General features: G+C 44.1%; 1 protein-coding gene across 1 annotated transcript in view; it reads left to right on the top strand.

The window, feature by feature from the left end:
- Positions 1 to 15,883, top strand: part of Otud7a (OTU deubiquitinase 7A) — a 336,492-nt gene that overhangs the window by 183,793 nt on the left and 136,816 nt on the right. The window contains 1 exon segment of the mRNA NM_001447212.1: positions 2,612 to 2,741. The gene's annotated coding sequence lies outside the window, so the exon portion shown is untranslated.

The following is a 15,883-nucleotide window of genomic DNA, read 5'->3' on the forward strand; positions in this document are numbered from 1 at the left end:
TGGTGATGGTGGTGGTGGTGGTGGTGGTGGTGATGGTGGTGGAGGTGGTGGTGATGGTGGTGGAGGTGGTGGTGGTGATGGTGGTGGTGGTAGTTGTAGATAGTGGTACTGGTGGGTATGTTTTTTTTCTTCACGTGTGGATTTTGTTTCTTTCTCCTTCAGATATGGCACATGGTTTTACTGGACACAGTAGTCTAGGTTGGCAGTTGTGGTCTTTTGGAATTTAGCGTGTAGTACTCCAAGTTTTTCTGGCTATTGGCGTTTCCAATCAGAAATCAGCTGCTACTGTGATGGATTTTCCTTTATATGTGACTTGTGTTTTTTCTCTGTCAGCCTTAAAGGTTTTTTTTTCCTTTGTTTTGCATATCTAGATGTTTGACTATGATATGCTGTGAGGAGGTTTTTTTCCTGGTCTCATCTAGTTAGGGTTCCATTTGCTTCTTGTATATAATCTTCTTGTATCTGATGTATGTCATTAACTTTTGGTTCTTTCTCCTCGTCTGTACCTGTACTTTGAAGGTTTCATCATCTGGTGGCATCCCACCTCTCCTGCACGTCCCTTTCCTATGTTTTCATATTCCTTGCCAGTTTGGTCCTGATAGTCTATCCTCTGCTTTTTTCTTTCTGCCTGTCTTTCACTGAGATTTCTAACTAATTTTTTTCTTCATTCTCTTTGTTGAATTTATCTTTCAAACCCTGCATTATCTTTGTTATTTCATTTAAGTCTGTATTCGTATTCTACTTGACTATCACTCCAGTGTTTATTGTTATCCTCTTGGTATTCAATAAAGTCTCTGTTCGTGTCTTCTTTAAATTCTGTGTCCTCAAGGTAATTCTCACTGGGGAACCCTTCTATGGGACTAGTGAGTTTGATGGGAGATACCTTGTCTTGGTCATTCATAGTGGTTTTGTTTTTGTGATTTGACCTAGGCATGTGGAGTTATTTGGTTGTAGGTCTTATAAGACAATCTGCATGCCTTATAGTTGGCAAGTGGGGCAAATGCAAGAGACGAAAGACCTGGGCTTGGCCAGGTAAAGATAGTCTATAAACTATCTAATCAGACCGGGGAAAGATGGCTGCAAAACTACAGATCTTAAGCTTTGCTTGTGGATGCAGAAGTAGCAGCAGTCAGAGGGAAAGGTCAAAAAGAAAGGAGCGTCTTACCAGTTAGACATGACTCTCAGAGAAAGTGGGTCTGTAGGCCAAGGGTCTAGAGCTAGGCCCAGGGTTCGAAGATGACAACAGGTGGGGTAAAGGGTGGAGAAGGGGATAAGCAACTCACCAGGCACAGGTGGTTCCCAAACAAACCTGGTTCTTGCCTGCAGGTACGGAGCCAGGCTATGGGTCTGGGACAACCACAGGCCAGGGCAGGGAGGTGGGATAGGGAAGGGATAAGTTACCTTGCAAAGGTTACTCATGAACAAAATGGGTGCTATATTTTAGTCGGCTATCTATTTTATAAATGTTGTGCCAATGTGTGTCCTCTACTCACTGTCTTCATAGTAGTTTCCATGAGACCAATTTGTGTCACTGTGCCTGTCTTTCCTGCCATACCAAGAAACTACTGTCAAAATCGATGCTATGATGCTTTTCAAAGGTTTTCTCTCTAAGATGATGTTGATATTGATGGTGATGACGATGATGACTATCATTATTATTTATTTTAGGCCTCAAATATAGGAATGCTATTAAAGTAAGGCCCTAACCTCATCCTTTGCATATTGATACCTAATGTTTCCTGTAGCAGAAGGGCTAGCTCTTCGTTCCTGAGTTGTCTTGGCACTTTCATCAAAAACCACAGGTCATCTAAGTGACAGTCAACGTCCGGGTTCCATGCTCTTTCTCAGTGGACCTTGTATCGTTTTCACAAACCACACTGTTTTATTTACCAGAGACTTTTAACATTCAGAAATTAGAAGTGGGAACTCCAGTTTTGTTCTTCTTTGAGTCTGTTTTCTGACTTTCGAGTCTCATTCTCTTATACTTACTCTATTTTATTCTTCTGATTTTTATTAAAGAACCCTAAAAATATATTGCCTTCACAAACCATTTATAGAGAGTTACTCAAAGTTGGCCCCTGATGAAAAAAATTAAGAGAAATTATGTAAATTATTTTTGCGATTAGCAAAAATCCTGAAACATAGTCATGTCCTAAAATTTTTAATAACAGGGCCAAGAAGCTTAAAACAAAAATTAAGTGATTCCTGAGGGGCTGAAAAGATGCTTCAGGGATCAGAGGTGCACACTCTGCTCTTGTAAAGGACCCCAGCTCAGTTCCCAGCATGCACATCGGGCAGCAATCAACCACCTACAGCCCCAGCTCCAGGACATGCAACACCTTCTGCTTCCGCATCCTCACTCACATGTACGCACATACCTCACTCAGGCACAGACACATAGCTACAGACCATTTTAAATACTAGTCAGATCCTCACAGCACTTTATTTTTAAAGAGGAGAAATGGGTCCTAGGTCATGGCTGCATTCTGGTAACAGAGTCACCACCTCACTGTGTAGGAAGAGGCATTTGTCATTGAGTGTATACTGCGTCATTAAGAAATTTAATTCCCACTTTTGACACACTGAACATTCTCTACCCTTACTTTTCCAGAGTCCTCAGGAGCTGTCTGGGCTCTCACTCCTCCCCTGTTGCAGCAATGGGCCATTTCCATCCAAGGCGGTGCCATGCTGACCCAAATGCCTGAGTGCCATTCACCTCCAGAGAGTGAGGAGTCTGAAAAGTAAGTCCTGTGCTGGGGTTCTGGTGGCAGGGTGAGGGAGCTGCTCTGAAAGACCTCAGGCTCCTAAGAGCGGATCACCGGGAGATGGGGTCAAACCCCATGCAGCGTGCTAGCCTCGACAGGAGTGCCGTGGACAAGAGGCCAGAAATGTGCTTGACACTGTATTGGAATTTGAGTGTAGAATGGCATCAGTCTTAGGAAGAATGTGACCGTGGTGACTGCCAGGTAGCCTGATGCACACTCGTGCAAACTGGCATTGTCACTGTTGGGGCTGCAACTCATTTTGTGAGCATTAAGAGTGATGTGATTAAGAACCAAAGAAAATGGGCTGTTTTTTACAACACCGTTTTCCTTTTAATGCCTGGCCAGGGCAACAGTTTCTGTCCAGCCCTCATGAGCAGTGACTTTTCATCTTGTAAGTCTTGGAATGAATGCTTTCATTTGCCCTTTGGCCTTGCTTCTTATTTTTAAAAATTTCAAATATACAGAAAGATCTAAAGAATAGGACAGTGAAAACTCATCAAGTCTTTACCCAGATTCACTGATTGGTTAAATAGAGAGAGAGATTATAATAGGTGCCCATGTGTGTTCAGACTTTGTATCAGAAACATATGAAAGCAAGCTGTGGACAGAGCGGTGCCCAGTATATTGTCCCAAGTCAAATGCCCTTGGTTGTCTGGAAAATACTCATCTTCACTGTTTTTCCCTGTCTGCCATGCATCAAAGCTGATTACATCTCTGACAGTTTTTCCTGCCTTGTTTTGTTTGTGTCTTTGCTGACACAAGCAAAATATTGTCCACATACGTGCACACACGCACACACACACATACACACACACACACACACACACACACACACACACACTCCCCACTTCTTTCATTGCAGGTTTTCTTCTTGTTTGTTTGTTTTAGCCCCAGAGATTCAGCTCAGGACCTCCTCAATACTAGGCAAGCCGTGTACAGCTGAGCTACCCCCATGGCCAGGAACAAGTTTGGTTGTGCCATGGCCAGGAACAAGACTTTTTTGTTTTCTGTTGCAGGGCCGGGATCAAAACCAGGGACATATTCGTGTTAGGCACATGCTGTGCCACAGGCATATGCGTGTTAGGTACATGCTTTGCCCACTACACTATATCACCATTTCCATTGTGTTGATACTTTTGAAGCATCTAAGCCACTGACTAAGCTGACTGTCTCTGATACAAATTGATTGGGTTCTTTCCTTCTCCTTAGGTTCAGATAAGCATCTGGGTTTACCTGAACAGCCACCAGGGTACACTGTGTCATCTAACTGTTAGGAGATGGCTGTGTGTTATTCTCCTGAAATGGTTTCTGTCAGACCTCCCCTTTATAAATTACCTTTTTAATTTCTTATAGTTTGTAAGTTTAGCAAAATGAGACCCTGTGGGTATTGTCTTCTGTGGTTGGTTTACATTGAATGGTTTTAGCAAATTCCCACAATCATACATGGGTTTTTAATTGATCTATTAGTCTGGATTTCACATATCCTCTCTGGTCTCATATTTTCCATGCTTATAAGATCACCGCTCAGCAGATAGCGTTTTGATAGACAAGAGAAGGGGTGACATGAGACTGTGGTGTGTGTGTGTGTGTGTGTGTGTGTGTGTGTGTGTGTGTGTGTGTGTGTGTGTGTGCCTCTTGTCTGTCACACACTCACAAAAAACTTAGATCGACTCAGCCTTCAGCATGTCTTAGACTAAGGGATACTGCAGAGGCTTGTGGTGTGGGGAGGAGCTGTGGGCTGTCTCACTGAGCACTGGCTGTGAGTTATTATGAGGACTTGGGAGATGGGTAGAGTTCAGACTCAGTGCCTCACTACTGCTAAGAACTTTAGAACAACCCTTGGCAAAAGTACAACGGCTCCATGATCATATTTTAAGGTCCTACATTTAGGAGATTCAAGGAGAACTGACCACAAGAGAAAGTGTCTACTTGGTCACCTCAATTCCGTCTTCTATTTAAAGGTCTCCCCCATCTACTGCCACGTGGCGTTTCAGTTACCAGTAATACGAAATGTTTGTGTGAAGAGTACTAACATCCTCCTGTGTGGACCAATCTAGGGTTTTATGTATACTTCTTGCCATGTAATAAGCCTTCCTTGAGAATGTTTTGAAAACGTTATCAAGAAAAGCACCTGTGGGATACAGGCTAGCAGAGAAACTATACTATGTATGTATTACCATATGTATGACCTAGAGTTTCCATTGCTAAGATAAAATACCATGACCAGAAACAGCATGGGAGAAAGGGGTTCATTTCATCCTACACGTTTAGGTCATACTCTATCACTGAGGAAAGTCAAGGCAGGAACTCAGGCAGGCAGGAACCTGGAAGCAGGAACTGAAGCAGAAGCCATGGAGGACTCATGATTTGCTTGTTCTCTAGGACTTTTTCAGGACCATCTTCCCAGACATGGCATTGCCCACTGTGAGCTGATCACCCCACCCCACATCAAACGTCAATCAAGAAAATGCCCCTGCAGGCTTGCTCACTGGCAGTGCAGTGGAAGCATTTTCCTCAGTTGAGACTCCTTCTTCCCAAATAACTCTACCTTACATTAAGTTGGTATAAAGCTAAGAAGTTCAATTGACCCTTTGTCAACAAATATATCACTATTCAGTTAGAATAACTCCTTTCCCATTTGTTCTCAAGATAACATACATATTACAATGTAAAACATTCCAACTTTTCAAAGTCCCAGTTTTTAAAAATTCAAACACATTAAAAGTTCAGTCTCTTTTAAACAAAGTCTCTTTTGAAATTCAAAGGTCCTCTAAAATACCAAAAGTAGCTTAAATTATCCAGTCTTTGAAATTCTGAAATCACTATAAAATTTCAAAGTCTTTAAACTTTGAGTTTCTATAAAATCAAAAACAAGTTATATACTTTCTAACGACAAGAAGGAAGAATCACAGCTCAGTTATAATCAAAGTCAAACCAAGCCAAGCAGTTCAGTAGCTCACATCTGGGCCCACCCATGGTCCCCTGGGCTCCAAAAGTCCTGCCTGGCCTGAGTCCCTTCCCTGGTTCTGCCATCTGCAGCACACAGGGCTTGTCTCAGAGGCTCAGGCCAGCTCCACTGCACACTTGCTACCCATGGCAGTTGTCCACGGCACTGGCTCTCTTAGAGGCGTGGTTACCACTGCAACTGGGTTCTGCCTTCTCCTGGGCATTTTTCAGGGACTCTGGCTGTGCCACAGAATAGCAAGCCTCAACTTCCCTCCATGACTTCGTCAATCCTGGGGCCTGTTCTGCAGCTGAGGCTGTACTTTAATTGCTCTCTCCAGAGACTCCAGCTCTGCTGCTCTTCATGACCCTGCCATGTCTTTAAAAACCAATAAAACCTGAGGAACTCATGCCTTGCCAAGTTTAGCTTCCAGAGATGGCTTAGGCCCCTTCTGGCCCCCAGCACCAATTGTCTCAGCAAAGCAAAGCCTTTACTTTGGAGGTTATTAATTCAAAATATCTCTAAAGCTATCATGTTGGGGTCTTTATTTCCTTCTGAAACTTCACAAGCCAGGCCTCCATCTCTACGTTGTTCCCCACATGCTCGTCTTCTGAGCTGCCACAGAGGAGCCTCCTGAGCACTGAGCAGCCTTTCCAGACCAAAGTTCAGGTGCCACTGTAATCCTCCCAAAACACGTGGCCAGGCTTGTCACAGCGCCCCATATCTGCTACTGATTTCTGTCTGAGTCAATTCCTCTGATAAATCACCATGACCAAAAGCAGAAGGGGCCTTACTTGACCTTCCAGTTCTAGGTTAGTCTATCACTGATGAAAGTCAGGGCAGACACCTAGAGCAGAAGCTGAAGCAGAAGCCGTGAAGGAGTACTGCTCACCTACTTGCTCAGCTGACGTTTTTAAAGCACCCAAGAGCACCTGCCTGGGGGTGACCCTGACCACAGTCAGCTGTCACATCATTCATAAACCAGAAAATGCCCCCAAGTTTACCCACAGGCCAATCTTGTGGAAACATTTTCTCAATTGAGGTTCCCATTCCCCAAATAACTCTAGCTGGCATCAAGTTAGCATAAAAGTAGCCAGCACAAATAGACATGGTGGTAAGTCCTGCAAAGGAGAATTGATAAGATTTGCCTTTTCTAAAAATTGTACTTGTCCCACTTTTTCCATATAACTCATCAAAGCTGTGCAGGGCTGATGCTCAGACAGTGTGATGGTTGGTGACTGCATCCTGTGCTCTCCATGTGTCCTGTGTGTTCTCTATCTGCCTCTCTGCACACCGAGCTTGGGAGATGGCCCTGTGGGTGTCACCCATCCTCCTTCCTTCTGAACAATCACCCTAGTGATCCAGGACTCCAGGGAGCACAGCAAACCCAAGGTCCTAGCCAGGCCTCCTAGCACCCATTACCACCTCCAGCTTCCTCCATATCAGCCTTTGGTGTGCAACCGCTCCACTGCTGATCCCCTGGCTTCCAACCCACTTCTCAGGGACAGGACTATGCCTCCTTTGTTTCCAAGGTTCAGACATAGCAAAATAGTGCATAGATGAGTGGAATGGTCTCTGGTTCCACATAAATACGAAATAGCTCACTCACATTGCATTTGAATGTGTGGGTGGAAACCAGACTGCCTCTGTTTCATTCCCCAAGTGTATCCAGTAGAATGTCAATTCATGTGACAGCCTGTGTTCCAGGGAAAGAAATACAGGAAATAGAAGAAGCCCCTCCCCACAGGCTTATGGTCCCTTGGGATAGGCAGTCCTGAGCTTCTAGCCTTTCCAGCCCCCTGACACTCACAGTATGACATGACAATGAAAACAGAAGCTTCTATATCAAAAGGATGAAGCATGTGTGTGGCCTGCCCTCCAAGAACTGACTCACCAACTAGTGCCAACCCCTTCTAAGAGTTGTGCATCAAGAACCCAGACACCTTCCACCCAGACCTGTCTTTACAGGTTTGACACCACCACCCCGGGGAGCATGCATCCAGCTCATGAACTGTCAGGGACACCCTCAACTGCCCCCACCCAACTGCATTGTAACGTTGTGCTAAAGTTCACTCTGGTCTCTCATATCACGCTTCATATGCATGCGTGTTTACAGATAACCTATGAAAGCATGCATATGTGTGACAAAACACTTGTTACAAGTTAAATTATTATTTATAGATCGCTGCTAGTGCACAGCTGATTAGAATAGTGTTGTTACAGAAAATAACAGAAAAGGATCTATTAATGAAGTGGGCAACACAGGAGCTTCTAAAGAGATGTATTGTGAAGACTCCCTGGTCAGTCCCTTTGTTCGGTACTGGAGTTTTCCTTCCTTAAGACAATGCAGCACCAGGGAAGGACTTCCCAGGCATGAACTTCCTCACAGAGGCGCATTAGGAAGGAGTCTTTGCAGCTTCAGTTTGAAAGTTGGTGGTGTAAAAGCACTCTATGCTCACTTGACCTTGAAATAACTGAATGGGTGCCTAGGATGCTCAGGGCTGGCAGATGGTCACTGCCCTGAGCTCACGCTGTGTATGTCTGACTCCATTCCCTGCCAAGGCCAGCGGACCTGCGGCCATGCCCCAGCAGATAGCTATGTCCCCATCACTGGTGCTTATCCTCTTTGTGCCCATATTGTGGGTCCTGGGACTCCCACCCCCTCAGCTCCCCTGGGAACCGTGGGCTTTTCCAAGACACTATGATATCCTTTATGTGGCCATGAGAGGGAATGAGTAGACAGAGAACAGTGGACCCAGGTGAACCTAGAGAAAAATATGCTGGGTCCCATGTCCCTGTCACCAGCGCATGCCTGGATACTGGCATGTTCCTTGTGTGCCTCCTTTCTACAGAATAAGTGGCAAGAGATTGCCAGTCAAGAAAGCGCTGGTTCTCAGAACTCAGCTTTGATGCCTTTGCAGCATCCATGGTAGCAAGATACAGCCCACAGGAAGAAGGTATGAGAAAAAGAAGTGAAAGGCTGGCCCAGCCCAAGGTGACTGTAAAATCTTCAGGAATGGGAAGAACGTGCATCCACACAGATACTGTGTTACCATGAATGTATGAATGAGCTTCATGAGACTGCATGAGCCTGGGAAGCTTCCAACTAACCACCTTCTCAAGGAAGGCCAGTGTCTATTGAAATCATTGTTCAATGATAGACAAAGGAACTGCTAGGCTGTGCAGATGCTGAATTCTCAGACAGAATCATCCAGCAGCACATTCCAAATCTCATGTATTCATTCAGAAGGGAGGCAAGCAGAAGGCAAATCATCTGGGTGAAGGAGCTTTGAGTACCTGAGCTATATAGTCAAAAAAGAAAGACCTAGGTGTGGGACACTGAGTTACACCACCTCTGCAGAGACATATAAACCATCTGAGGTTGCTCTTTATTGGGCAATAAAAATCATCATTACCCATTTCTGCAGCAGACCTCTGACTTTTGCACTTTTATCAGAGGTGAATCATTAAATATTTATGAGGCTTTTCAAGGGTTTTAGGATAGGATCAAGCAGGCTTACCAGTTTATATTGAAGCAGGTTATCAAAATGTTAATATCAATTTCCCTCTCTCTGCTAACTGGAGTATAAATTTTTGCATCACAGATAAAATATGGTGGCTGCTAAGTGATGAGGTACCATGTAGTATTCTTAGGTGCCTTTGGACTTGCATGGTGAACTTGATTCTGTGTCAGGGGCCCAGAGGTTGGTCCTTGGTAAACAGAATACAAGGTGATGGATGCCACAAGGATGATGGCCTCCCAGCATGTCACAGTCCAGCCAGGAAACGATGGGGATCTTGGTGAGGGACCTGTTCCTAGCTGAGCCTTGCCCTGAGATCATAGCTCTACCCAGCAGTGGGTTGAGAGCCTGCGGAGAGAATCCACTCAAGCTGCATGCTGGTTGCTGCCCTACAGGCAACACGAGGATGTAAGCACATTTCATGTAAGGGGTCAGTTATCCGCAGCAGTGGTAGCCTGTCTGAAGTGGAAGGTGTGTGCACCCAGATGTCTGTGCACTCTGCGCACACCAGTGTCTTGTCCTTTTTTCTGCTGGAAGAACACCAGCCTTCCTCCACTCTCCCATTCTTGGATGTATTTATCTTTCATTCCTTGATTCATACTCAAGGAAGGAAAGATTCCCCTTCTTTACAGCTGTGGTGGTGTCCCTGTCTGTTGATCACAGAGACTGGAATCACAGGCAGTTTATCTGCAGGACAATGTTAAATTCAGAAAGACACCCTCCATCCATGGCCAAGAGGGAACCATTTCCTTAATTGGAATCAATGCTCCAGACTTTCAGAGACTGTTTCTCCCAGAGCTATGTACCACTTGCTTGATCTTGAGCCACTGCCCAGTACTAGAGTGAAATTGGTTTTTCCGTTCTTTCCTCAGGGAAATATATATAAATACATTTTCTGCTGGAGACTGCAGTCTCTTTATCAACCTAAACAGCCGATCCTGAAATCTTGGACTTCTGTTCATCCATACAGAAACAACCTTTTAAGAATTATGAATTCTTTTGCTATTCTAGCAAATTTGAGGGGGAATGGAACTCTAGAGTGCTTTGCTAGGCTTGTAAGTTTATTAGTTTAAGAAAGTGTTTGAGGGGTTGGGGATTTAACTCAGTGGTAGAGCGCTTGCCTAGCAAGCACAAGGCCCTGGGTTCGGTCCCCAGTTCTGAAAAAAAAAAAAAAGAAAGAAAAGAAAAAGAAAGTGTTTGAAAATCAATGGTAGATACTAACATCAGCTGCAACAGGCCAACCTTTTCTTAGTGTGCCTCAATACTAACCCTGTGCTTGAGGACGGTACTAGCCACATCAAATAGGAAGTGGTGAGGCCCAGGGGCATGGATCAATGATAAAAGAATTGCCTAGCTGGAGGGAGTCCCTGGGTTCACTTCTCCAGCAAGGCAGAAAGTACCTTTTTAAAGAAAGCAGTGACGATCCAAGATGAGACATCAGTGTCCCTAGCTCCTTTGAAATGCCTGTGCAGTTTTAGTAGTCTATGATCAGTAGTCTATGAAGTTCACAAAGCAACCAGTAAACAGAGTTGTTAAGACAGTCTCAAGTCATCAGGATGGTGGCTATGTGTGCCTGTGGCTGTCGTTTTCCCCCTTTTGTGTATTTATTTATTTATTTGAGCAAACTAGTTTAATCTGTTCAAAGACAGAGATGCTTGAACACTGAATGCTACTGGTGACTGATGTATGTTTTCAACTGTAATAGGCCCATTTAAGCCCCAAAGCTGAAGCTCCCCAGCCGATCTGACTCACCAGGCCTTGGGGTTTTCAGACTCTTCCCCTAACACTGTGATGGGGGCTGAAGGGCAGTGGCTCCTGTGTGGTTTCATTTACCTCTCCCTCGTTACTGCTATGGTTGCTTGGATTTAAGTTATCTATTAGTCATTTGAATTTCCTATAAATTGCACATTTGATTTTTTTTATCAACCCATGTGTCTTTTTTATTGGATATTTTATGTATTTACATTTCAAATGTTATCTCCTTTCCCAGTTTCCTCCCTCTCCCATCCCCCCTTCCCCTGCTTCTATGAGGATGCTCCTCCCCCTACCCACCTACTCCAACCTCAATGCCCTGGCATTCCCCTACACTGGGTAAATGAACCTTCACAGGACCAAGAGCTTCTCCTCCCATTGATGCCAGACAAGGCCATCCTCTGCTACATGTGTGGCTGGAGCCATGGGTCCCTCCATGTGTACTCTTTGGTTGGTGGTTTGGTCCCAGGGAGTGTGGTGGGGTCTGGTTGGTTGATATTGTTGTTCTTCCTATGGGGTTGCAAACCCCTTCAGCTCCTTCAGTCCTTGCCCTAACTCCTCCACTGGGGTCCTCATGCTCGGTCTGATGGTTGGCTTTCTTCTCTAGTGATTTCCTTCACTGCTTACGCTCAGCTGTTCCGGAACTTGCTCTGTAGACCAGACTGACTCTAACCCAGATCTGCCTGCCTCTGTCTCCTGAGTGATGGGATTAAAGGTGTGCACCACCACACCTGGATCTAAGCTTTTTCTTTAATTCCTTTTCATTATAGATTTTGTAAGCATGATCACTATTCATGAAAGGCTTGTGTGGGCCGGGATCAAAAGCATGTGTCATCCCACCTCAAGATCCAGATCAAAAGCCCGTGTCTTCCCGCCTAAAGAAACAGATCAGGCGTGCCTTCCATTTCTGGATTGTAGTGCATTCCAGGTATAGTCAGACTGACAACTGAGAATAGCCATCCCAGTCCATCACTTGTCAACTAAACACACTATCATACCTCCTTATATCCAAATGAAAACAGTAAAGAGGTCATAATAATGCCTAACATCATGTAACTATCCCTCATACAACCATAAATGCATAAACAATAACCAGCTCATAATATCACCTAAAATTATATAACTATCTCTCGTACAACCACAAAAAAAGTAGGAAATATAGAATAGGTGGCACTACCCCCTGGGGGAAGAAACTTTCCTCAAGATGGAAGCTTAGCTGAATGGGATCTCGCCATGAGGTCACCGCTCCCTTAATTCCATTTAATATCTTTAATCTGTTTATATACTTCAGCACGGGATTTAGCACCACTCCACTTCCTGATGCCTCTTTAACCCTTGAACCATACATTTTGATTTTTCCTTCTCAGTTTGCTCTGATCAAAAGGCTCTTCAAAAGAGTGAACCAAGAGCAGACTCTATAATGGGCTGTTTTGAGATCCTTTACTAATAAAATTAATCTAAATCTCTTCACCTTAGTCTCAGCCAGACTCTTCAGACAAGGGCAAAAAGCAGCTACATTCTTTACCAAATTGTTGCAAAAGCAATCTCTAGGCAACATATTAAAATTCTTCTCCTCTAAACCTCCTAAGCCAGGCCCACAAAGTTCAAACCACCCTAGCACCACTGTCTTCTGTGTTCCTACTAGTATGGCCCATTAAGCCCCACTTAAAGCATTCCACTGCTTTCCTAATCCAAGGTCCCAGCATTTACTTTCCTCCAAACAAAAGCGTGCTCAGGCCTATCACAGCAATAACCCAATCCTGGATGCTAACTTCTTAATTAAAGTTTTATTGCTGTGAAGAGACACCATAACCAAGGCAACTCTTATAAAGGAAACATTTAATTGGGGCTGTCATACAGTTTCAGAGATTCAGTGCATTATCATCATGGTGGGAAATTTGACGTTGTGCAAGTGCCAGAAACAATGCTAGAGAAACTGAGAGTTCTACATCTTCATCCACAGGCAGCCAGAGGGACACTGGATATGTTTCCCACTTGGCATAGCTTGAGCTTTAAGACCTGAAAGCCCACCCCTACAATGACAAACTTCCTCTAACAAGGCCACACTTCTAACGTGCCACTCCCTATGAGCCAAGCATTCAAAAACATGAGTCTGTGGGAGCCAAAGCTATCCAAACCACACCTGCTATAACTCTGTATTCTCCCTCTGTTAACCCTGCGTGGTCAGAAGAGCTCCCTGCTCCACATGATTGCCTCGGTACCCCCTTTCTCCCTCCAGTGGCTCCACCATGCCCTGTGTCCTCAGCCTTCTGCAGGATTCTGCCCACTAGCAAATGGGGAGACAGAGAAAGGCTGAGATCTGGGATGCAGTTAGGACCCAGACTAGGAAATGGCCACATCTCATTCTGGCTGCCTTCTTGGCATCTCTATATCTATCTGCATAAAACATGAATGCTGCCCATTCATGAAGAGGCCCACAGGACACATCACTGACACTTGCAGTCTACTCTACCTTAAGGTCCCAAGCTTGCTCACCCATAGTCATCTTCTGACATACTTGTAGTTTTGTTTGTTTAACAAATAATAACAATAGACAAGAAGCTGTTTTATTTCTTAATGAATCTCTATGGGACTTTTGAAATGTTTATTCATGAAAGATGGGCAACTCACTTTATGGATGAGTCTTCCTTTTGGGATTCCGTGCACTTAAGATTCTCCACATCTGTCATTCTTTCAGTTAACAAAACTCTCATCCCCAAGTGACAGAGTTCCCCAGCCTGTTTCACAGGACTGCCAGCACTTGATGCTGACACCAGGGAAGCTGTTCAAGGCTGTCACAGCTGCAGCATCTGGGTTTTCTTGACATTTTCCTCATAATCACAGCTTCATTTATCACATCTCTACAAAGAGGGACAGAAAAAAGGAGGGTGCTATGTCTGTTTCTTTTGTTAAGAAAGCAAAATGTTTGTCACACAGAGTCCAGCAGGTTTCCTCTTGAATTTTAGGCATTCATGGGGAAAATGGCCATCTGAATGCTTTTAGAAAAACTGGTAGAGCATATGCAAATTGTCTTCATCAATTGCTAGCCATGATGCATCACGTGATTGGGGGTGATGCAGCCAGGAACAAATGCAAGCATGGTAATGAAGAGGAAAGTGGGCAGGTCTTAAGCGGTAGATCAAGCACATATGCCAGGATCATATAGCAGGTTTTCTCCCCTCTCGCATATATACATATACTCATTCAAGCACACGGACACACACCTCCTCCCTCTGGTCCTCCCCCACTCCCCCTTGCCATTGCTTTAGTCATTACACTCCTATGTGAGACGGGAATTTAAGGAAGACTAATTGCTCCCAGGTGTGTCAGACCATTGACATCACAGCGCTACATTCTCGCCTATAAAGTTCATCCCTGAGAACTATGCAGCTGAGTTATAATAAGCATCACCTAAAAATAATGTTGTTATGTTTGAAGGAAGTTACAGCTTTCCATTGGACTCCTGTCATAGCTACCTACCCTCAGATGCTTGGAGCCCCACGGGCCACAGGTTTGACATGTGCTCCCACTCTACTTTATTCCTCTATCAAAACTGTCTGGGAGCTTCTTGTTTATCCTTATACTTTATGAGCTGCTCCTCAATGGAAAGCTCCCATGACTGCATTCAAATGTAAGAAAAATCAGCATCCTTCAGACATTGTCTCCTGTCCTCTGTCTAAGTTCTGTACCTCGGGAAAAGCATGTTGTTTTCTGAAAAAGAACAAAATAAAAGTGTCTCTTGCTTTTTGTTGTGCTACCTTGCTTGATTCACAGACTATTTTGTTTTGGCTCCTATAAAATGGATCCTTTTATTGTGCTTAAAATGCTTCAGTAACTAAATGGGGAGAAAAGTATTGATTTTTATGTCTTGGTCTTGTCCCAGCTATCTATTCCCTGTTTTCTGTTAGTCGTAAATTTCTCTGAATTGTAGTGGACCTACTAATGGTCTCATTATTAGTTCTGATCATCTTATGAATTTAAATCTGTGCTCTTATTAGGCAAAAGAAAATTACTTCTACCTCTTGATTTGTTTCAAGATGGTATCCAAGCAAATGACTTTTCATACCTTTTGAGATGATTGGATGATTTTCCCCACAATTTCTGTTATATTTTGTCAGCATCGGAACTGTTTGTGTACTTGAGACAGAAGAAATAGCAGAGAACTTAGTAAGATTTTTTTAATGTGTTTTTCCATCATATGAGTCTGGAATGAGACATCCCTGTGATGACTGTAGAATTTCTAGAAACTCCCTAGCACTTGAGCCTGACCCTCAGCTCAGCAATCTCCTTCATTGAGGATCCAGGAGAAGAGGGTCCCCGTGGGTCCTGAGCCCTGCCACACCCAGGCTTCGCCTTGTCTTTGCATGTCTTTGTCTGCAGCTCAGATGCCTCTGCCCACCTTTCTTTGGTAGCCCAGGTACATTTCTGAGTGACAGTTGTCTTGTTTTTTTTTTCTCACTGTTACTTCATTTCTAATTGTGACATCCAAAGCACTTTACTTTCGTTTACCAATTATACCAAGGTTAAACATTTGTCATCACTGACTTGAAAGAATCAGGGTTTATATGAAAATCATAATAAAACCACAAATGCAGGTTAAGGTAAGTGCAGATGTTTGATGATACCAGGCTATGTCCAAATTTCATATGCGTTTTCTCCTCATGCTTCACACGCCACAGTCCCAAAATAGAGTAGACTTGTGGGTATTAGTCCCTCACTTATGATGAAAGGAAGGAAGAACATGGGAGGAAACAACATGGGAGCGGGCTATACTGAACAGCCTGTCACATTCTGCCTGGCAAGTTGATGCTTCCTTATAGGACAGACTGGGTGACATCAGTTTCCTTCAAGTGGGCCATATTGCCAGCATAACTTCACTCAGGTTGGGATCTCAGGACTGA

The sequence above is a fragment of the Rattus norvegicus genome, chromosome 1, assembly GCF_021556685.1.
Source record: "Rattus norvegicus strain SHRSP/BbbUtx chromosome 1, alternate assembly SHRSP_T2T, whole genome shotgun sequence".
NCBI classification, from domain to species: Eukaryota; Metazoa; Chordata; class Mammalia; order Rodentia; family Muridae; genus Rattus; species Rattus norvegicus.